This window comes from Diceros bicornis, chromosome 11, assembly GCF_020826845.1.
Source record: "Diceros bicornis minor isolate mBicDic1 chromosome 11, mDicBic1.mat.cur, whole genome shotgun sequence".
Lineage (NCBI taxonomy): Eukaryota > Metazoa > Chordata > Mammalia > Perissodactyla > Rhinocerotidae > Diceros > Diceros bicornis.
Window position 1 is genome coordinate 78,080,736 of NC_080750.1, and position 22,406 is coordinate 78,103,141.

Below are 22,406 nucleotides of genomic sequence, written 5' to 3' on the forward strand. Positions count from 1 at the left end.
AGGTGCTGTGAGGAAGAGCAGTTTGTGTGTCTGAAAGCCCTCAGGTTTCCTCTGCCACGCCAGTCCTGCAGAATCACTACAAGTTTGGCTAGTTTCTCTTTTCCCTAGCCGAGACTCCGGCTGAGCAAGCCAGATCCTCGGCAAGCACCCTGAATCAGAAAACGCCTGCAGGAGAAAGAAAGATAAAAATCCTTGCTCACATAAAAGTGTTTTTCTTCTTTCTGGAATTTTAGTTGGTTGGTTCTGAAGCTCTCTGATGCTCTAAAAATATATCTATAATTTATCTGGCTGTGTCCAGTTTTGCAGCAAGTGTGCTTTCCTGTCTTAGTCTACTCTAAAACAGAAGTTCCCTTGTCATTAGTTTTTAACTCCATCAGTTATACATTGTCAATATTATTATTGTTTGGTAAAGTCATGCTTTCAATGATTTATTCAGATGTTTACCTTTTTTTATCCTGATGATCCATTTTTACATCTTAGCATTTCTTCTATCAATTTTTTGTTAAAGTACATTCATTTTACTTTTTATTTTTTTTCCTTGAGTAATATTAGCTCTGTGCTAACATCTGTGCCAATCTTCCTCTATTTTGATGTGTGTCACCACCGTGGCATGGCTGATGTGTGGTGTAGGTCCACGCCTAGGCTCTGAACCCATGAACCCAGGCCTTGGAAGCAGAGCGTGCTGAACTTAAACCTCTACACTGGGTGGCTGGTCCCCTTAAAGTACATTCATTAGAAGTTCCTTAATGAGCATTTGTTGGTGGTAATACTCTTAGTAAATGTTTGCATAAAAATATCTTTAATTCACCCCAGTTCTTGAGATATGGTTTGATTGGGTATACACTGAAAGTTATTTTCTCTCTGTACCTTGAAGATTTAATCCAACTCTCTCTTGCCTTCCATTGTTAAGAAATGTATCATAGGTCTAAATGTAAGTCTCTGTAAGTGTTCTCTTCCTCTGTGAGGCTTTGAATATCTTCTTTTGTATTTGGTGTTCTTTGGTTTCCCTGGATGGATCTGACTCTAGATTTTTTTGTTTTAATTGTGCTTGAGATGTGTTCAGCTGCCTGAATCTAGAATAGAAGTCTTTTATCAATTCTGGAAATTTCTTTTTGTGTGTGTGTGAGGAAAATCAGCCCTGAGCTCACATCCATGCTAATCTTCCTCTTTTTGCTGAGGAAGACTGACTCTGAGCTAACATCTATTGCCAATCCTTCTCCTTTTTTTGTTTCCCCCAAAGCCCCAGTAGATAGTTGTATTTCATAGTTGCACATCCTTCTAGTTGCTGTATGTGGGACGCTGCCTCAGCATGGCCAGAGAAGGGGTGCATTGGTGCGTGCCCAGGATCCAAACCTGGCCCATCAGCAGCAGAGCGCGTGCACCTGACCGCTAAGCCATGGGGCTGGCCCTGGAATCTTCTGTTATTATGTCTGAATATTCCTTTAAATCATATATATTTATATTATTTGTGAATAACTTCTGTTGGAATATGAATGTCCTTTTTCTTGTGTCTTAGAGGAGGAGAGTTCAATAGGGGAAGCTCACTCTGCCATGATGCTGATGTCACTCTCTTCTATATATTTATATGATTTAATTCAAATATATATACACATACTTATTTATACACATTCAATATATATTCATTAAATATATATTATTTAATTCAACATATTGTTCAATATAATGATTTATATTATTCAAAAAATGTACATATCTTATTTCTATATATGATCCTGTACTTGACCAAACTCAAAGCCAGGCTCCATTGAGCCCTCTTCTTGACTAGGTCTCAATCTTGGCCAATTATAACTATGGCCTCTCAGCACAAATCATTTCACCCCCTCACATGTTATAAGACTTAAACGCTGACACAGTTTCTAACAGCTCAAATCCACATCCTTAGGATGACCCCTGCCCCCTTAAAGTGCCTGCCAGAGAAAGCTCAAGGCAGCCAAAAGAATTGACTGTTTGTTCTGGCCAACACTCGATCATTGGCCCCTGACATCCTTTTCTTAGAGCATTTACCCAAAAGTGCTTACAACTGTGAATATTTCCTTTGTCCTTTTCAGTTCTATATGTGTCTCCAATAACCCAGGAGTGCATTTCTCAAGGTCCTGAGAGTCATTCCTTGAGCTGAGGACAGGGTGTCTGTCCCAGACTCTGTGAGAGGAGAGAAGCGAAACTTTGATCATTTCCAACCAGCAGACACAACTGGCCAGATCACACTGCACTGACCAACACTATAACTTTCCCCTCCCTGACTCGACTGAGCCCCTGCTCACCCCTCTGCCTGCTGCCTCATTCTCCCTTTCAAATGGCCAGTCACTTCTGTACAAATCAAATTGAGTTCAGTTCATCCTGTTCCCTCTTCCCTATTGCAGTGGTATATTACTGATTAAAATCTGTCCTGACCACTTTAACTAGAGTCTGGCTTTGTGTATACTCTATATTTAACACACATACAGATAATCTCATGCATATGCATATATATGCATATACCAACATAACCATGGGCCCTCCAGGACCAGTTCAACTGACTCCTTCTTATCAACAGAGTAGTTAAGAGTTTTCTTTCAGGAACTGAGACCCCTAGTCCAGCTAAGGCCAGTTGAGACCACCAACCCATCAACTAGGCCTGCGCAAATGCTCAATAAATGCCATTTTTTATATCAAGGAGCTAAAAGCTCCATCCTCAGATCATCATAACACTGCCAATTTCTGAACAAACATCAGATGAAGAGCCACAAAGCTTGACTTTGCTTGTGAAGATCATCAATTACCTCATTTCTCCTTACTTCCAATCATCTACCTCCACATGTCAGACCACCCTGCCCTTCATCCCATAAATTGTGCCCCAAGCCTTGCATCGGGGAGACAGATCTGAGACAGACACATGAGCCCTGTCTCCTTGTAGATAAATCTCACAAAATAAAGCTACAATTCTTTTCCCAAAAGTTGATGCCAGAATAATTGGCTTTTTTAATGTGCATTGGGAAAGAGAACCCCAATATTGTGCGGTAACATCAATACATACATATACACTTAATGGATGTTTTATCTTTTCTTTTTTTCTTTGCTGAGGATTCACCCTGAGCTAACATATGTGCCAGTCTACCTCTATTTTGCATGTGAGTTGCCACTACAGCCTGGCCACTGATGAGTGGTGTAGGTCTACTCCCAGGAACGGAGCGTGGGCTGCTGAAGTGGAGTTCTCTGAACTTAACCACTGGCCATGGGACCGGCCCATGTCTAATTGTTTTGAAGATGTTACTAGATATGCAATTGAAGTTTCACTATGATCTCTTGATTTCCTTGCTGCTCCTTTAGTCCCTCACTTCAGTGTATGTGTTTGTTGCTCCATTTTTCATGCTAGAGGAATTCTTCAAATATCAAGTGGTCCTTGGCTACCTGTTCATATTTCTGTGATGGGAAGAAAACAGCTGAGTAGGATCTCTGTGGGCCTGATGGGGCCTGTGAATGTCTGGACTCATGTTTCTTCAGGGATGTTGAGTGTTGAACTAGTAACAGGCAAACAGTGTTGGTGCCCATGCTAGTCTGTAACAACATATTTATTCCACACATTCCTACAATGACAGACATCATCTGAACACATGGAAATGCTGACAACAAACCCACACACACACTATTTGCAAATGACCATCAGCATTCAGACTGTAAACTACACCTGATAATGCACACTGATACTCAGAACATACACACAAACTCAGACACACATACAGACCACTCAGAGCCCACAGTGACTTGAATTCTCTAAACACACACAGACATCAACAAAACACACCTTCTGAGTAGTTTTAAGCCATGAAATTTGTGCTAGTTTGTTACAGCAGCATAACAAACTCCACTTTAAAACTGTTGTCCAGGGGCCGGCCCCATGGCTTAGCGGTTAAGTGCGTCCGCTCTGCTACTGGCGAGCCGGGTTCGGATCTCAGGCCTGCACCGATGCACCGCTTCTCTGGCCATGCTGAGGCCACGTCCCACATACAGCAACTATAAAGATGTGCAACTATGACATACAACTATCTACTGGGACTTTGGGGAAGAAAAAAAGTAGGAGGATTGGCATGGATGTTAGCTCAGGGTTGATCTTCCAAATAAATAAATAAATAAATGAATGAATGAATGAATGACTGTTTTCCAACCACTTTGTGTTCCCACCAGCAATGTAGGAGTGTTCCAGTTACCTTTCCATCTTCATTAACACTTCTTATGGTCATCCTCTTTAATTCTAGTCATTCCAATAGGTACGTAGCGGTATGTCAATGTGGTTTTTATGTGCATTTTTCTCACGATTAATGACATTGAGCATCTTTTCATGTGTTTATTTGCCATCTGTTTATCTTCTTTAGTGAAGTGTCCAAATCTGTGCCCATTTTAAACTTGGATTTTCTTATTGCCGAGTTTTGAGAGTTATTTATTGTCCTGTCAGATATGTGATTTGCAAAGGTCTTCTCCCAGTCTGTGGCTTGCCTTCTCCATCCTCTCGCCAGTGTCTTTGGAAGGTCTGTGTAACATAACTCGAGAGGCTCCATATGACCTTATTTTCCTTCGATGAGAAACATAGTGAGGTTGGATCACCTGAGTCCAATCAGACATTGATCAGAGTTGGGGCTGGGTCTCACTTTTAGTAAACCCAGCGCTTCTGCTTTCCCCGTTCCTGTTTGCTGTGCTCCTCTCCCCCGCACAAGGGTCTGGTTCTAAGTCTGGTAGATCTCTGTCTCTTCAGGCTTGGGAGCCCACAGAAAATTCAGCTACTCCCTTCAGATATCTCAGTGCAGCTCTCCAGCCTCCTACCTTACATCGCTTCACAATATGGCACATTCCCTGAAGGTCAGACTAGCAGTATGTTGGACTTAGGCCACTTCCACCACTTCTGGACGTTTCACTTTGTTTTGTGGAAGATTTTGGCCTACTTCCTCAGATTCCTGTGCGGAACCAAAACTTAGCACATGTGCTGTGAGAAAGAGCAGTTGTGTGTTTGCAAGCCCTCAGGTTTCCTCTGCCACACCAGTCCTGCAGAATCACTACAAGTTTGGCTAGTTTCTCTTTTCCCTAGCCGAGGCTCTGACTGAGCAAGCCAGATCCTCGGCAACCAGCTAGAATCAGAAAACGCCTCCAGGGGAAAGAAAGATAAATATCCTTGCTCACATAAAAGACTTTTTCTTCTTTCTGGAATTTTAGTTGGTTGATTCTGAAGTTGTCTGATGCTCTAAAAATATATTTATAATTTATCTGCCTGTGTCCAGTTTTGCAGCAAGTGTGCTTTCCTGTCCTAGTCTCCTCTAAAACAGAAGTTCCCTTGTCATTAGTTTTTAACTCCATCTGTTATACATTGTCAATATTATTATTGTTTGGTAAAGTCATGCTTTCAATGATTTATTCAGATGTTACCCTTTTTTATCCTCACGATCCATTTTTACCTCTTAGCAGTTCTTCTATCAGTTTCTTTCTTCTTAAAGTATATTCTTTTTCACTTTTTAAGTTTTTTTCCTTGAGGAAGATTAGCCCTGAGCTAACATCTGTGCCAGTCTTCCTCTATTTTGTATGTGGGTCACCACCATGGCATGGCTGATGAGTGTTGTAGATCCACTCTTGGGATCCAAACCCATGAACCCAGGCCTTGGAAACGGAGCGTGCTGAACTTAAACCACTACACCAGGTGGCTGGCCCCCTTAAAGTATATTCTTTAGAAGATCCTTAATGAGCATTTGTTGGTGGTAATACCCTTAGTAAATGTTTGCATAAAAATATCTTTAAGTCACCCTAGTTCTTGAGGTATGGTTTGATTGGATATACACTGCAAGTTCTTTTCTCTCTGTACCTGGAAGATTTATTCCAACTCTCTTTTGCCTTCCATTGTTAAGAAATGTATCATAGGTCTAAATGTAAGTCTCTGTAAGTGTTCTGTTCCTCTGTGGAGCTTTGAATATCTTCTTTTGTATTTAGTGTTCTTTGGTTTCCCTGGATGGATCTGGCTCTAGATTTTCTTTTTTTTTTTTTTTTAGTTGTGCTTGAGATGTATTCAGCTGCCTGAATCTAGAGTAGGAGTCTTTTATCAATTCTGTAAATTACTGTTATTATGTCTGATTATTCCTTTAAATCATATATATATTTATATTATTTAATTAAATATATATAAACATACTTATACATATTCATTATATATTCATTAAATATATATTTATATTATTTAACTCAATATATTATTCAGTCTAGTGATTTGTATTATTCAAAAAATATACATATATTATTTATATATGTAGATTCCTGTACTTACTGTTTGTACTGGGAGAAACACAGAAGAGATAGAAACAGACTGGATTAGACTTGTCTGAACTCCTATCACGTAGGACTTGAATCATTCAACAAATGAGCCATTAATGGCGGCTATACCACTGGGATCACTTCTCCTTCCTTACCATCGCCTCCCCTCTCTGCTCCCACTCTAGTTACAGGGCAAGTTACCTGTGGCTCCTGAGTGCTGCTCCTTGGCCTGGAAGGGCCTTCCTTCACGCCATCCACCCTGTGAGCTCACCTTACCCTTCAAGACTCGACTCCAGTGATGCCTCCTTGGGAAGCCCTCCCTGACGTTCTATCTCCCCAGACCTGCTCTAGGCCACCACCCTGCCTCCTGCCCACGTCCATCACTGCCTGGCACCTTGCTGGGCCCCCTTGTCTGGACTTCATGTCCAGCCCAGCCCCTCAGGAGCGGAGGAAATGCTTAGGCTCAGGGCAATGGAGCAGATTCCTGGACTGTGGTGACACTGCCCACCCCAGGAGAGGTCATTCTTTGGGCCTCTTCCAGCTTGGGCCCAATGCAGCTCAGGGGGAGCCAGGACACAGGGAGGCTGGCTCTGGGCTCAGCAGATCACAGGGTCGGCCTAGGGAAAAGGCACAGGGGGCCACACAGAGGGGCTCGGGGCAAAACTCCAAGTCGACAATACCCTTGCTAAGGGCAGCAGGGGCCAAAGGCAGCTGCGCAGGCCGCAGGACGTGCTGGCGAGCCTTTCATCTGCTCCGAGAGTCCCAGGGCTGGATAGAAGGAACTCAGGAGGCCCATCTGAGGTGGAGGCCACCTCGGGGGCATGCAAGCAGAAGCTGAGGGTCCCACAGCAAGTGGAATCTGAAGAGGTGACTCGCAAAGTCCTTGCGGCTCTAACGTCTCCGAGTTGGACGTCAGTCCCCTCAGTCACAGCCTCTAGCTGCCCCCTCACAAGGCTGTGCCTCTCAAACACCGCTCCCAAGGAGAGTGGAGGCTGAGGGTGAAGGCAACCTCCTACCTGTGAGAACCGTTGTGATCACAGCCTCCCGCAAGGGGCCAAGGATGATGAGAAAGGGACAGAGGCACTGACCCACATGACTTCCCCTCGGATGCTGAACATGCTTGTGATTCACCAGGCCAATCAGTATCTGTCCCCATCCTCCACTCCTCTCTCCCCAAAAGGACATGTCAGTGTTTACTATGACATCCACAGACACATCAAGGGCATCTGGGAAGAATCATGTGTACATCTGGAGAGAAGGTAACTGTGAAAACCAGTAATATCTGCATCCATGTGTGCAGATACTGACATCCACATACAGCTGTCACATTCCTCCAGCAGCCCTGGAATACTCTGCAATCACGCTGGCAGATTTTGGCACATGGTAGCCAAACCAACTTGTGGTGTCCCCAAGTGCCACCACTGCTGGGGCCTACCATGAGGGTGGGAGGAGGCAGGGTGCCATGCCCCATCTCACAAAAGTCTGGCTGGTGTCCAGGAGGTTCTCACAGCCTTCGACAATCATGCCCCCCATGGCTATGTTTTCCTGGATGCTCTCTGTTTCATTTACTTCATTGTGCATTATCCTGTGGAGAGAGAAAATGTCAGAGACAGGCTGCCCCCACCTCTCAGCGAGAAGGTAATGCCAGGCCTCTGGCCAGACCTAGGAAGAAAGCCTAGGATTCTCAGGTGGATCTTGTGTTCACAAAGGGGGAGAGAGCATGCATATTGAATGCCCGCTCTGCAGGGCACTCTAGGGGCATGATCTCCCATCATCCTTTTGATAGCCCAAGGAGACAGGTGTTGGAAATGTAAATGGAGATTAATAGCTAGAAAGCAGGTCTGATTTAAAAGTCTGAACCACGTGGAACAGAGATGGCAAAACTGGGAGGACAGGAGTACTGGAAACAACCTTTCTTCATTACTCTGATCTCCACACCACTACTGGGCTTATCTCCATCCATAGAACTCCACCCACCCATCCTTCCGCAGGGCCTTTGCACTTAATGTCTCCACCCCTCCCCCAATGCACTTTATACAGTTGCTTCCTTAATGTTCGGGCCCTGGAATGACTTAGTTTTGGAGCACCTGGCAATCCAGCTGGCTCACGGAAAGACTGACTCCATTAGGCTCCAGCACATCTTGGGGGGAGCAAGACACACCTTGCCCCTTAATCTAGAAAGAAGGACAACTCTCTTATTTGTCCTGTTCTGACTGCCGCAACACCCCTCCTCCAGGAGGTGGCGCCATTTAACTGCTTTTTAAAAATAGCATTGGCGGTGGGGCCGGCCCCGTGGCTTAGCGGTTAAGTGTGCAAGCTCCGCTACCGGTGGCCCGGGTTCGGATCCCCGGTGCTCACCAACGCACCGCTTCTCCAGCCATGCTGGGGACGCGTCCCACATACAGCAACTAGAAGGATGTGCAACTATGACACACAACTATCTACTGGGGCTTTGGGGAAAAAAAGGAGGAGGATTGGCAATAGATGATAGCTCAGAGCCGGTCTTCTTCAGCAAAAGAAAAAAAGGAGGATTACCATGGATGTTAGCTCAGGGCTGATCTTCCTTACCAAAAAAAAAAAAAAAATAGCAGTGGTGGGAAAAGAAGCCTGTGAGTTACCAACTTTGCTAAGAGCCTTGGTGGGTTTTCAGGAGTCTTAGGAGGTTAGTAATCATGTGCGGAGGAGCTTCTGGAGAAATTACCCCACCTACTCCAAGAAAGGCACAAAACCTCTTATTTGTCTGCTGATGCCTCAAATTCTACAACCACGACCAGATCACCAAGAGGGCTGGTTCATGTGTGTAGTAGTAGACACTGTCCAGTTTAACCCTCCCAGCAATGAGAGATGACACTGGTCGAGCTGGATCTCTAATTAGTGAACTCAGCGTGATGAGCAAATTACTGGGCCCCTCTGACCCTCAGTTTGCTCACCTGTAGAAGGTCGGAGTGAGGATGGAAGAGAATGCATTTCACTTGCTGACCTCAGGCCCAGCACATGGCAGGCGCTTGAGTAAAGGGCCGTGATCGCTGTTGCTAGTATCACTGGTTGCAAAGGTGTTATTATAAAACTATTATTATCCGTTGTTTTCTGGTTATCAGACTGGGGCATGGAGATGGGGTCTCTTCCTTAGGAGCCTCAGTCTGTCTCTCCCAGCAATGCTCTTCTCAGCAGCCCAGGCCCTAGCCCTCTTCTGGAAGGGACGGGGCACAGGGAGGCACCTTTCAAGGATATGCTAGTTCCCTGGATAGGGATTCATATTTGGAGGTGAGCAAAAGTAAGCAGAACCATTTCTTTTGACGACGGTGGGGATTTTGCTGAGGAGGGCTGTATTTGCTACAAACAAGGGGGCGATCCCAGAGTAGCAACACTAGTTTCACTGTTAGACAAGTGCCAGCTGCAGCTGCTCAGGACTCCTGCCAGCCCCAACTGGAGTTTGTGCTGAAAGCCACACCATCCAGGCAGCTGGGGAGGAGTTCCCAAGGCCACAGGCTCCCGGGGGAACTGGAAGTGACGACCTGGGTTACAGTGAGCCCAACAGATGAGATTCAGGAGAAAAAGCGGGACAAAGGCCAGAGGTAGGAGAGACCCAGCCCCAGGCGAGGAGTGTTTCTGAGCACAGCCAGAGAGGGTTGGTTATCTGATGGCTTCATGCCTGGCTGGGAGCTTTCCTCAGTCCCCCAAGGGGAGAGAGGAGCATGAAAGGGCTGCTGTCAGGGCGATGGGAAAACTCACTTCTGTGCCATTAAGGTTGTGTTCAGGCCAGATGCAGGTGATCAGGTGGAACAAAGGATGAGTAGGCTTTGGGAAAGGGGATCAGAATCTTAGGATAAATGCCTTGGCACCCATATGCCTTCCTCGCAACTGCCCGCACCGGGACAGGGCATCCCACAGGGATGAGGAGCCTCGCTGGAGCCCCAAGTCTTCTCCTTGGGGAAGTGTGCAGGATTTGGCTCCTTGGGGTATGAGAGGACTGGGGTCCCCACCCCACAATGGTTTCTGTTAGTCTGCAATCACGCTCTGATTACATCTGCTCCCTGAATGAACCTCCACTCCGGGGCCTGTGCTCTGCCCTAGTCCAGCCTGGTCCTCCCACTGCCAGGCTGGGAGACATGGCCCTACTGGCTGCCTTTTGCTGGACACGGGAAGACATTTAGGGCACTGAGTGTTTGGCAGGGCTGGGGACTGTACTCCACATGCTGCAGAACCACATTCCCTTGCAGCTTCTGGCAGCCCATCACTGCGTATGAGGCTGTTCATCATCTCTTGGCCTCCATAAGGTGCAGACCCCAGGGCTCAGCTCTTGGTATGCAACTCGTTCCTGCCTAAACTCACTCCCGTGGTGATCGCACCACTCATGTGACTTTAAATACCACCTCTGACCTGATGGCTCCTGAATGGCTCGCTCCCTTACACTCCAGACCCAAACGCCCTCCTCCCTTCTTGTCCTCTCCACCACTGTTGTTCATCTCAAGTTCAACACGCCCCCAGTAAAGCTCCAATGAAGCAAGAAAGACTTCCCCTCCACACCTGCCCCTCCTGCACCTTTCCCCATCTTGGTTAGCAGCAACTCCAACCTTCTGCTTGCTCAAACAAAAACTCTCGATTCACTCTTGACTCCCATCTTCTCTCTCCCCACATCTAATGCATCAGAAAATCCTGTTGTTTCCATCTTCAAAAAACACCCAGAATCTGAACCTCCTGCTCACCTTCATACCACCACCTGGTGTAGGCCACCGTCAACTGCTGCCTGTGCTGTTGTAGGCGCCTCCTCCCTGATCCCTCTGCTTCTGCCCAGGCAGAGGAAGTTTCCCCTTGGGCTTTGGGGACTGAAAGAGGGGCAGCAGAGGGGCCTTGACCAGAGGGCTGGGGCCTCTGACACTGGACAAGTCATGGGCTTGTCCACCCATGACACTGCCTGCTGTTGACTGCAGCCTTTGGCACTTGAAGGCCTATCACCCGGGACCCCCTCTGGGGCTCCTATACCACAGGTTGTGACACACTGGCACTGGAGAACAGAGGAAGTTGGCAGAGTGCCTGTGAGTCCCTTGGCGGATCCCCACCCTGGCAGGCGGGCCCACGTGAGTGCTCATGGCCCTTCCTCGAACCCCATCTGTGCCAGGGGCAGCACACCACCCACACAATCCCAACTGCCCCCTGGGCTTGAGCTGTGAACTCCTCAGATTGCTCCGTGTCCCTGCTTCCAGGTGGGACAGGCTGGGGGTCCCCCAACACGCACCCCTTGGGATCCTAACCTGAACATGACATTTTACCATCTGGGGCTCAGCAAACTCCCGCTGGGGAGCATCCTCAGCCCTGGCCTGTCCACCGGGGGGGGCACCTGGGAGCTGAGTTCACCCAGACAGCACCCCCAGTTTAGCCCTGGCGTTCTCCAAGCTGTTGGCTCGATGTGCTCGTGAAAAGTGGGCCAGGATCTCGTGCAGTGTCAGAATGTGCCTGGGAATCTGCAGCAGGGAGAGGCAGGGGGACAGGGACAGAGGCAAGGATGGGGAAGGACAGAGGGACAGGGAGACAAAGGCAAGGAGAGAGACAGTGATGAAACAAGTGAGAGATATAGCAACAATGGAGAGAGGGAGAGAGAGACACCAAGTGGACGGAGAATGGTACTCGCAGCTCCCAGCACTCCCATGAGCAGGGCTGAGGACGGACACCCACAGCACTTCTGATCTCAGACTCTAACGTGGAGGCTCTTCCAGGGTCTTGTCTGGGCCTGGAGCCCAGAGCTTGAGGCTCTAAGCCGGCAAGCAGAAGGGCCTGGAGGTGGGCTCAGGACCAGGAGCTCCCCCTCGCCTTCCCACACTGCCTGCTCTGTGGAGCTGGACAGGCCTGCCATCCGCTGGGTCAGGGGCTGGCTCTAACTCCATTCTCCAGGCAGCCCAGACCTGGGGCCTGTTAGGGCCTGGGGCCTCCTGGCCATGGCCCCCTGGTGCCCCCAGTTGTGGCTTCCTCCCAGCTGGGGCCATCACTGCCATGGCCCCCCAGTAGGCTCCCCAGCCATGCGCCCTCAAGGACAGGGCTAGGTGCCAGCTGGAGCATGGGGTCAGTGAGGAAGGTCTCCAGAACTATCTCCTTGCAGTCAGTTTGGCCTCATAGTGCTTCAGCAGCTTGTCAAAGTCACTGTTCTGCTTGCAGTGGGCCAGGATCTGCAGGCTGTACTGGTGGCTGGAGACCAACTCCTGATAGAAATTGACCATGGGCAGCAGGATGGCCAACAGGTCTGCTCGGTGGGATGCCCCACAAGCCCTTGGTCACCCAGCCCCACCCACGGAGGTCATGGCCAGGCTCAGACCTCCCACCCAGAGACACCCTTGCCTTTGGGGATGACTCTGGCACCACTGCCCTATCCAGGGCCAGATAGGTGGCCCCAGGCATCAGGACAACAGAGTCACAGATCTTTATAGAGATGGGGCCCCGACTAGTCTGACTCCTGTGTTTTGAAAGGTTGGAGAGGGCTGTTGTGGGTGCTGTGGTGTGCCTCGCCGCCTGAAGGGTCTGAAGGGCCACCCAGCTCTGGAGCTTTGGGCGGGTTGGCTGAGGCCTCTGTGGTAAGTGAATTGCAGCTCCACATCCCCCTTGGCCCTTTCCCCCCCATGAGGCCTCCCTCCCAGAGTGCCCCGCCAGTGACAGAAGTGACCCATCCGAGGTCATAAGGTGAGTCAGCAGCTGGCTTGGAACCAGGTCTCCTGAGTCCCCCATTCCAGTGCTTCCCCCACATGACATGCCCTCCCGAGTCTCGTCCCCTCAGCTGCCTGTCCACTTATCCACGTGTCCCTGTCCTTCCATGCCTCCCAAGGTTCAGCAACTTGGGTCTGCTGCTGGCCTGCTCTGTCCCAACCTCTTGGAAACACAGTCCCCTGCCTTCCAGCCCCCGAAAGCCCAGCCAATCTCCCCAAACCTGACCTTCAGTACTTGATTGGCAGGGATGGGTCCACTGAAACCTCTGCTTATAAACTCCATTGAAAAAGAGAAACATGCCTCCTTTGCGATAAACTCTAAGTGGGAGCTTACACAGGGCATTCCACTACCCAAGGGACGGCACCTTCAACCACGTAACTACAGGAAGTGCAGACCTCGTCTTTCTAGGGCCGCTTCCCATTGTGACCTTGGGGAAAAGTGGGGCTCTCTGACTTAGGGAAAGTGAACAACAAAATGTCACACTCAGTGTGGGAGAGGCGCAATGCAGGGGTCCTGCTGTGCAGCCCTCGGGGCCGTCAGGGCGGTTCACCCCGCTCGGAGAGCAGTGATGCAGGGTGGACGGAGTGGGAGCCTTGACCGTGCTTCTACCTTTTGTTTCAGTCATTCTACTTTTGGAAACCTGTCCCAAGGAGATGCTCTCTCATATGAACATTTCAGATGCAGAGATGAATGTTTCTAGTAACAAAAATTTGCAACAACTTTAAGAGCCAAGGATGGGAGATGGCTGCATGGATGATGGCATGCTCACAGGTACTGGGGCATCATACAGCCATCAAAAAGCGTACTTTCAGCATGAGAAAACAATTGTGCTACAATATTAAGTAAAAAAAAAAAACACATTACGATTCAAATTCAATATTCATATGTGTGACATTATGTAAATAAAATGGGGAAAAATCCCAAGATCTGTGCATAGAAAAAATCTGAAGAAAACACAACAAAGTGTTTACAGTGGTTATCTTTGAGAAACAGAACTATGGTTGATACAGCTTTTAACATTTTCTGCTTCTCTAGATTGTCAGATTTTCTCAAATGGGTTCATATATATTATTTTTAAAAGGGAAATGTAGATAAGAAACTAAAAATATATCTCTTCCTCCTAGAAAAACAGCTTTTGCCAATTTGTCTTTCCTCTTCTGCTCCCTCTGAGGGATTCTGTGTTTTTAAGGGGCCGCTGTTACACTCAGGGAGGATGGAAGTGCCGCCAGCCTGGAGGAGTGGGCCCTGGAGAGGGACTTCTCGGGTGGAGGCCGGAGCAGGAGGCCTGGGGACCTCTGCCAGGGCTGCCTGCTCATCCAGGCCCCAGTGGGCCAGCAGGAGACGCAGGCCTTCAGCCCTTGGTAGAGATCTGGTGCAAACACACGATGGCCTCACTGACAGAGGAGGCACAGGGTAAGCTCTGGCCACGGAGTTCCTGCCCCTCCAAGGGGCCCTCGCCCCCAAGTCCAGCAGAGCTGAGGGGACCAGGGAGAGGGCAGGGGCTGCCACCACCGGTGGGACTCTAGCAGCAAACACCTTTCTCAAGTGACACCTTATGTGAAAACCCCATCAGCGGGATGGACTATGTAACTTGTGAAGCTCAGTGCAGAGAAAATATGCAGGACCCCTTCTTTAAAAAATGACAAAATTTCAAGATGGTGACAGCAGACCACTAAACCAAACACAGACTTTTGTAAACATGGGTCACACGCCCCAGAAGCTGGCAGAGGATGGCAGCTGCTCTTGTTGCCAAGCCCTCCTGGCACCCTCAGTGCACACCTGCTGGGGTGACCCTAAGGGATCTTAGAGGAACTCAGGGCTCTGGAGAATTCAGAGGAAATGCCACTGATGATGTGAAAAGAGCTAGGGCTTGAGACCCACGCAGAGCAGGCTCAACTCCGCCTTATGCTGCTTCTCAGCTGTGTGACCTCCAGCAATATGCCTACTACCTCTGAACCTCAGGTCTTTCCCGTAAAATATGAAGGTGAAATGAGGTCACCCCTGTATGTAATGGGAAAATTTGAGGGCTTGGTGCAGAGAAGGTGCTTAGTAAATGCTAGCTCTCCACCACCCCCTTTTGGGGGAAAACTTAGAAAAGCAAAAACACCCAGATTCTCCCAAGCACCTGCCCTGTCACCACCTAAAGAGCCGTGGGGAACATGCCTCCTCACTGGCAGCTTAGCACCAGGCTGGGTAATGGGTCTCTGAGCACCCTCCAGCCACATTGCTGTGGCTCCCCTCCCAGCACCCTTTTCCCCGCCCATGCTACCCGGTCAGCCAGCTCCAGAACACAGCCCGAGTCTCCTCTCCTAGGATGAGCTGTAAGGATGCCAGAGAGACTTTTGCTACTTCCTGCAGCCCCCTCCCCTCCCAACTGTTCCTCCTCTGCCCCTGCTCAACACCCTCAGCTCCTACCACCCTGGAGACCTGGGAACCTCCCCAATGTGTCTGGGATTTGAGCTGAACGACAGAATGGAAGCCAAAGGGACTCTGTCATACACCCCATTTGTGGACAGGCAAACAGGCTCAGAGAGAAAGAGTGAAACCCCTGGGAGTCAGGGCAGCCCCAGCCTAGAAGCCTGTCCCCCTCTTCCTGCAGTGGTCTCTGTCTTTCTCTGCCACATCAGATGCCCCTCCCTGGTCCATTTCTCCATGTGTGTTCTCTGCTCCATCTCTCTGTGATGACCCAGCACTTTGGCTGTTGGAGGCCTCTGGTGTTGTCCTCCTTGGGGAGCTGTCACAGGGGACTGTGCCCTCTCCCAGCAGTTTGTGCACTGAGGGCAAACCCCCACCCTGGGGTCTCACTGAGTACAATAAGAGCAGGGGGTGGAAGGTGCTGAGTGGGTGCAGAGACAACCCTGAGCTGTGTGGCAGACGTCCAAAGATAGTAGCTCAGGAAATCACAAACATGCCACAGAGCCAACTCGCCTCCCTTTTCAGGGCATGTGGCTTTGTCCCCTCAAGACCACTTGCTGAACTGCAGGATGAATGGGCTCTAACCATTGAGCCTATGGAGCACTTTGAGAGCAAAATGGGACAGTTACCCAATCTCCACTTTCGGGTTGCTAAAACTACCCCGGCCTGTGCTTGAAGAGCTGCTGAAAATATCTAATGGAGAAATATTCAGGGCTGATGCAGGCTTTTCTGTTTTTTCAATTCTCTGAGAACCTTGGCACATGAAATAATGGCTGTTCTTGGATCTGAACTCTAAAGAGCTAAGGGACTCACACACACACGCTTGTGGAGAGCTCAGAGACTCGTGGATGCCCAGTCAGCACCCTCACTGCCCTCATGTCAGCACCCCCATCCCAGTCTGCTCTCTTGGCCAGTTCTGGGATTTGCACGCGGTATTCTTTTCTCTTTAGGATGGCAGGGTGTCTGTGTGTGTGTGTGTAAATGTAGTCTGTATGTTAAACTGATGGCGCTCTTCTCAGAGACATCTACAGGACACCTACTCCCCAGGGACCAGAGCAAAAACCAGATGCAGTCAGGTCAGGCTCTCTGCTCCCTGCAAAAGCAACACTGGCAGTCTGGGAGCCTAATTTAAGGATCGGGCCGGGTGGGCAAAGCTCTGGAAAGCTGTGAGCCTGGGGACCCTGCAGAAGCCTTGGGACACGGCCCACCCCTGCTACGAGCCAGTGTCAGGTTGGCGGCAGGAGCGCCAGCCCCACTGACCTCGCAGAGGCTGCCTTTCCTTTATCCTGCAGGTGCCTTCTGGGGATGCATTTGCTTTGGATCTGGGTTGGCTTGGCTAACATCCAAGCCTGCTCAGTTGACCTTTGTCAACGATGGCCATGGAGAGTTGGGACTTTGGCTTATACCTCAACTCTCCGGCTACAGTCTAGCTCTGGCTGCCCAACCTGGCCCAATGCCTGGCATCTCAGCTGAGCCCTGCCCACTTGCCACCCCACAGTCTGGCCTTCTTGGCCCATCACAGTCGAACCCTCGTTTGCCACACCCCTTAGGTGCACTGCTCATTGGCTCCTGCCCCACCCCACTCCCCTCTCTAGAGACAGTGTGTTTAATCCAGAATTCATTTAGTCAGTGCAGTCATTGACGGAGGAATTAGTCCATGGTTTTCTCTCTTTTGTTAGCAGTCAAGGTTTTGCTAAAGATCTCTGTACTTCTTTCTTTTTAAACAGCTGCCACACAACTCAGTTCTCTCTCCTTCATTCTTGATTCCCTCTGACCTGTTCCAAGCCTAAGAGATGCCCATTTCTGTCTCCCTTTGTGCCAATCCTGTCAGCATGTCCTGATGGAGTCTCTGTGGTGGGCACCATGCTGGGCACGGGTGAGACACAGCCAGAGGTGGATAAGTCAGATCCCTTCCCTGGAGGAGCTTCTAGCCTAAGAAGCGGGTCAGATACCCACAGAGGTAACTTATACTCCAACAAGGTGAGGCCAGACCAGAGGTACACACCTCCTGCAGTGGGAGGGTCTCACCATGGAAGCCACAAGCGCTACCCAGAGGTTTAGCAGGACAAAAAAGGAGCCCAATTGGGCTGGCCTTGTGGTGTAGTGGTCAAGTGCACACGCTCTGCTGCTGGCGGCCTGGGGTTCTCATCCCGGGCCTGCACCCATGCACCGCTCGTCAGGCTATGCTGTGGTGGCATCTCATATAAAAGTGGAGGAAAATGGGCACAGATGTTAGCCCAGGGCCAGTCTTCCTCAGCATCAAGAGGAGGATTGGCGTGGATATTTGTTGAAGGCTGATCTTTCTCACACACACAAAAAGGAGCCCAGCAGGTGTGTTATAGAATGGAAGGAATTGGAGCAGAGGGGATGGTGTGAACAAAGATGCAGAGTACGACAGGGTGTTGAGTGCAGGGCAGCAGGGGTGGGGGTGGCAGGAGGAACATGGGAAACAGGACTCAAGGCACAGAGTGGGCCCTGCAGAGGGGCTGACTGGGGAGGGGTCAAGGCAGCCCTCTCCATGACAAAGTTGGTTTGCAAACCTGATTCCTCAGCTACAGTTTTACCTTAAACCCTGAATTAAGATCTCTGCAGTTTCTTGCAGAGTCAGGCTTCCAGGATTCTGAGTGCTTCCAAGCCAGGAAAATACCACGACCATCTCTAAACTCCTACCCTGCCTTCTAGGGTTGCTTGAGCGGTCCCAACTTACTTCCAATCATAAATGGGAGAAAAATAGCTATTAAAACAATGAAATGGTGCCAAACTGAAGATTCTAGAGGAGGGGAGGATTCTTCTCAGAGGAGGATGCTCCCTTTGTTTTAGATGGTCCTTGGAGCTTTCTGGTTACAAAAGATGAGGTCCAAGAGGCCTGTTAGGTGGGAGAGAAGAGACTGAGCAAAGCTGGATAGTTTTGCTTAAATTTTGTGCAGACTTTTGTTTATGTGTCATCTCCCATTACCTCTAGGAAGAGATGGCTATGGGTGGAGGCTCCAGGGCTGGAGAATATAGAGGGAGTAGAGACAGGGCCGATGTCCTCGAAGTGTGACCTGTGAACAGCCCGCTTAGAAGGGCCTAATACCTGGTTTAAAGCTTCGCTGTTGCTGCCCTGAAATTCTTAAGAGCACTGCACTTTCATTTTGCACTGGGCCCAGCAAAGTATTTAGCTGGTTCTGAAAAAAGGTATAGAGAATCGTATATTGTTAAATGATTAACCACCAGCTCTCTCAAATAAAAACTCTGACTGGTAGCACCGGCCGATTTCCATGGTGTAAACATTCCTACCTTGGCCCATTTTAAGCTACCGAAGGGTGAATAACAAGCTTGCAAGATTCTTGAAAATTTCACAAGTGACTTGCAAGTTGGTATGAGCCAGCTCCAGCACATCACTGGACGGGGACGAGGGTCTTGGCAGATAGAGGGATTATGAACACCCCCACCACCAACAAAATGGCAGTTGGGAGCGTGTGGAGAGAGGCCAGTGTGAGGAGAGGAGGTCAGCAAGAAATCCCTGTAGCAGGAAAGGCTGAGTGATAGGAGGGCAGGTATGTCTTCTATTCACATTTAAGCTGTTTTCTGTTTCAGTACTGGAAAACCCCTTGACTGTATCTAAACCATTCAGAAAGTCTGGTCCATACTTGGCTGGTGTCAGGGGCTTGGGGACTGAAGGAGGAGCCAGTTGGGTGTCATTAGGGCTTTCCTGTATACTCTGGTTCTCCTCCTGGTACAAGGCAGGACTGTACAGCCCAGGCCCCTGAAGTCTGGGTGTGGTCATGTGACTCACTTTGTCCAGTGAAACATGAGCAGAGCTGTCAGGCATGATTTGTCATGATCCTTCCCCTGCCATGGGACTGGTGAATTTCCTGATGGTGGAGCCCCATCAGACTGAGTCCCTGTCTCTGAGTGAGAATGTTGTGGAGCAGAACACACAATGGACACACAATGTGAGAGAGAAAGCAATCTTTGTTGTTTATGCCACTGAGATTCGGAGGCTGTTTGTAATTGCAGCAGAATCTAGCTCCACCTGATGGGCACGTGGAGTGACCACACGGGGGCAAGGAGCAGTCAAGACTGAGTGAAGACAGCCACTGTGAGAAGTGATATTAGAAGTCAGGAGAGCAGAATTGGAAACCAGACATGGCTAGGAAAATGGAAGACCCTGAAAATCCTCAGGAATATGTGGGATGGGGTTTGAGGAAGTTTTCTGGCTATCAGGTGGACCATGAGAGCTTGAGGCCATCCAGGTGACACAGTGGTTCCTGAACATGCACCTTTTAGATGGCCCATCTCCCCAGCAAGGAAGGAATCAGTTGTGGGGCAGGTACAGGTCAAGGATCTACAGCCAGGAGACCCAAGGTTAAGCCTGGATTCCAGCGCTGGAAGTGACCTTGGAGTGACCTTGGATAAGTCACTTCCTCTTCTGTGGACATCAGAATTCTCAGATCCCTCCCAGCTCTGACGTTCTAAGACACTCTGTCTTTGTCATGGGCGTCACTCATCACTTACTTGTCTCCTTGGCACCTCCTGCCTACCTGATGGCCTGCTTCCTGGGAAATGTGCTCTGTTTCACCTTCCTGGAGCCCCTCCAGAGCACACAGCTGCCCTCTGCCCTGCAGGATGTGTATGTGTGTGTGTGTGTGTGTGTGTGTGTGTGTGTGTGTGTGTGTTAGAGAGAGAGAGAGAGAAAGAGAGAGACTATAGCCAGAAAGCTTTACCAAGCTGATCTTTTAAAGTCTTGTTTAAAGAAATCGTTTGCCCTGGAGAGTAATGTACTCAGTTGGAAACGTTGTTCCAAATTCCCACCAAAAAGGCCTCTGCTGCCACACTGACACACACACACACACACACACACACACACACATACACACACACACATACACTTTCACTCAAAACTGACCAGTTTGGTGCTCTCCAGCACCAGAGAGGGCCCTGCCCTTTGCACCCACCCCTTCTCTGGCCTATCAACCCCCGAAACCTTTCAAGGTCATATGCGACATGAACCCGCACCCTCTTTGGCCATAAAGTGACTCATTTTCTACCTGGGTTCACACCGAAAGCTCTATTATGGTGCCAGTCACACTTTACCACAATCAGACCTTAAGTGTAGAAACTTCCATCTCTTACTGCCTACCACAGAGCCTGATGTCCATTCATTCATCAAGCCCCTACAGAGTACCTACTATGTGCGAGGCAGAAGGGACACAGTGATAAAGGACACTCCTGCCTTCAAGGAGGTCCCACCAGGCTGGATGGGGGACAGACACCCAAGGACCTGGCTCTGACGTGGCATGCTGAGGGTGGGAAAGCCGAGGGAGCAGGGGGCGTGGAGCACATTCTGTGATGAGAGTCCCCAGGAGGAGGCATTCGAGCTTGGTAGGATTCCACCAGGCAAGAAAGCGTGGGGGTGGCAGGAGCACTCCAAACAGAAGCCCCAGCATGTGCCAAGGCCAAGAGGTGCACAGCTCATGACCAGGGACACTGGCTGGAGCCCAAAGTGATGGGGAAACAGGAGCCTGGGGCAGAGGATGAGGCTGTGGTCAGCTGATCTTAGGCAGTTAGTGAACGAGTGATTGAGTGAATGAATGACACCCTTGATCATGAAGCCACTAATCTGGTGCTGGTCCCTAGACCTATTCCCTGGTCCCTAACAAGGACTCAACTTGGCTTCAGGGATATGTGTAGGGCTAGGATAGATCTCAGAATGAACCAGATGGTTTAGACATGGGACAAGCCCTCATCCCAGGAGCCATGTGAGAAGAGGCTACGAGTGGCAAGACTGGCAAGTAGACACTCAGACCTGGGTTCTAGTCCTGGCTCTGCAACCACCCAGCTGTGTGAGCTTGGGCAGGTGACTTGAGTTCTCTGAACCTGCTTCATCTTTTGATCCTATGAAGATGGCTATGGGGACTGACTAAGGAAGCTTGTCTGACAGTGCCTGGTGCAGGGTAGAGGAGGTGTGTGGAATCTTAAACTTTTGTTCAAGCTCAAGTTCCAAGCTGATGTGACCATTAGTTCAGAGCTTGGCAGCGGTACCATAAGGTGGAATTGGAAACTTTGGATCTTTGAACATTCCAGGCAGAGCTGGCTTCAAGGGCGTGTGATGGGGTCCTATGCTCGGAAGACCCCATGCTTGGGGCTTCAAGTTCTGCAGTTGCCACTCTGAAGTTCTTAATCATTTCTCTTTGAATTTGTTTTCACGAGTAACATCTGATGGAACAATGGAGCACACTCCAGGGGCGTGGAGCCTCAGCCCTCATGTGTTACTGCCTCCTGCTGCCTCCCTGGGATGGTTTCTCAGCTGCTCGCTCCCCAAACGCCGGCACCCCAGAACCCATGACCTCGTCTACCCTCTGTCTGGGAGGAAATGGGTTCAGTCAGCCAGGAAGACACACCTCCCACTGTGAGTCACCCTCCACCCTCTGCAGGGGCCTCGGGGTAGGTGCAGAAAGGGTGAGTGCAGTGCACACCCGATGGTGTCTCAGGGCAGAGTGAGAAGACAGTGTCTGGCACTAGGTGGGTGACTCAGCACGGGCATCTTGCCCACCCCTCATCTAGGTACCAAGTGTATCATGGCACAGAGGTTAGAGGAGGTTGGAGGTTGAAATTGGGGGGTCGCCTGTCTGCCATGGGTGGGTTGGTGGGCTGTGAGAAGGGGAGGTCGACTTCCCCGACTCCACCCAGGGCCTTGCATTTTTCCCTTGCATCAGGCCCTACAAATCATGCAGCCGACCCTCGTTAGAATCTATGTTTCCATTTTCCCATCCTCAGCTCAGAGTCCACGGTCCTCGTGTGATGTGGCCAAATGGCTCTGAGCATCTGGTGAGCATGGTGAGATGAGGGGGGAGAGGCAATCAGATCATTCGCTGCTGGGGTAGACAGCTGGTGAGGGGCGTCTAAGGGACAGAGAGCCAGCGCCTCCCAAGCTTTAATGTAAATGGCAATCGACTGGGATGTTGTGAAAGTGCAGATTCTGATTCTGGAGGTCTGGGCAGGGCCTGAGATTCTGCATTTCCAACATG

General features: G+C 49.7%; 1 protein-coding gene across 15 annotated transcripts in view; it reads left to right on the forward strand.

Moving 5' to 3' along the window:
• The first annotated feature begins 21,609 nt into the window (after nt 1-21,609).
• The window catches only part of LOC131411589 (ral-GDS-related protein-like), a 259,398-nt gene continuing 258,601 nt past the window's right edge, over nt 21,610-22,406 (forward strand). For 11 of the 15 annotated variants that reach the window (XR_009221602.1, XR_009221603.1, XM_058550619.1 and 8 more), the window contains exon 1: nt 21,610-21,787. The gene's annotated coding sequence lies outside the window, so the exon portion shown is untranslated. The remainder of the gene's footprint in view (nt 21,788-22,406) is intronic. The other 4 variants (XM_058550624.1, XM_058550621.1, XM_058550622.1 and 1 more) reach the window with 2 other exon arrangements.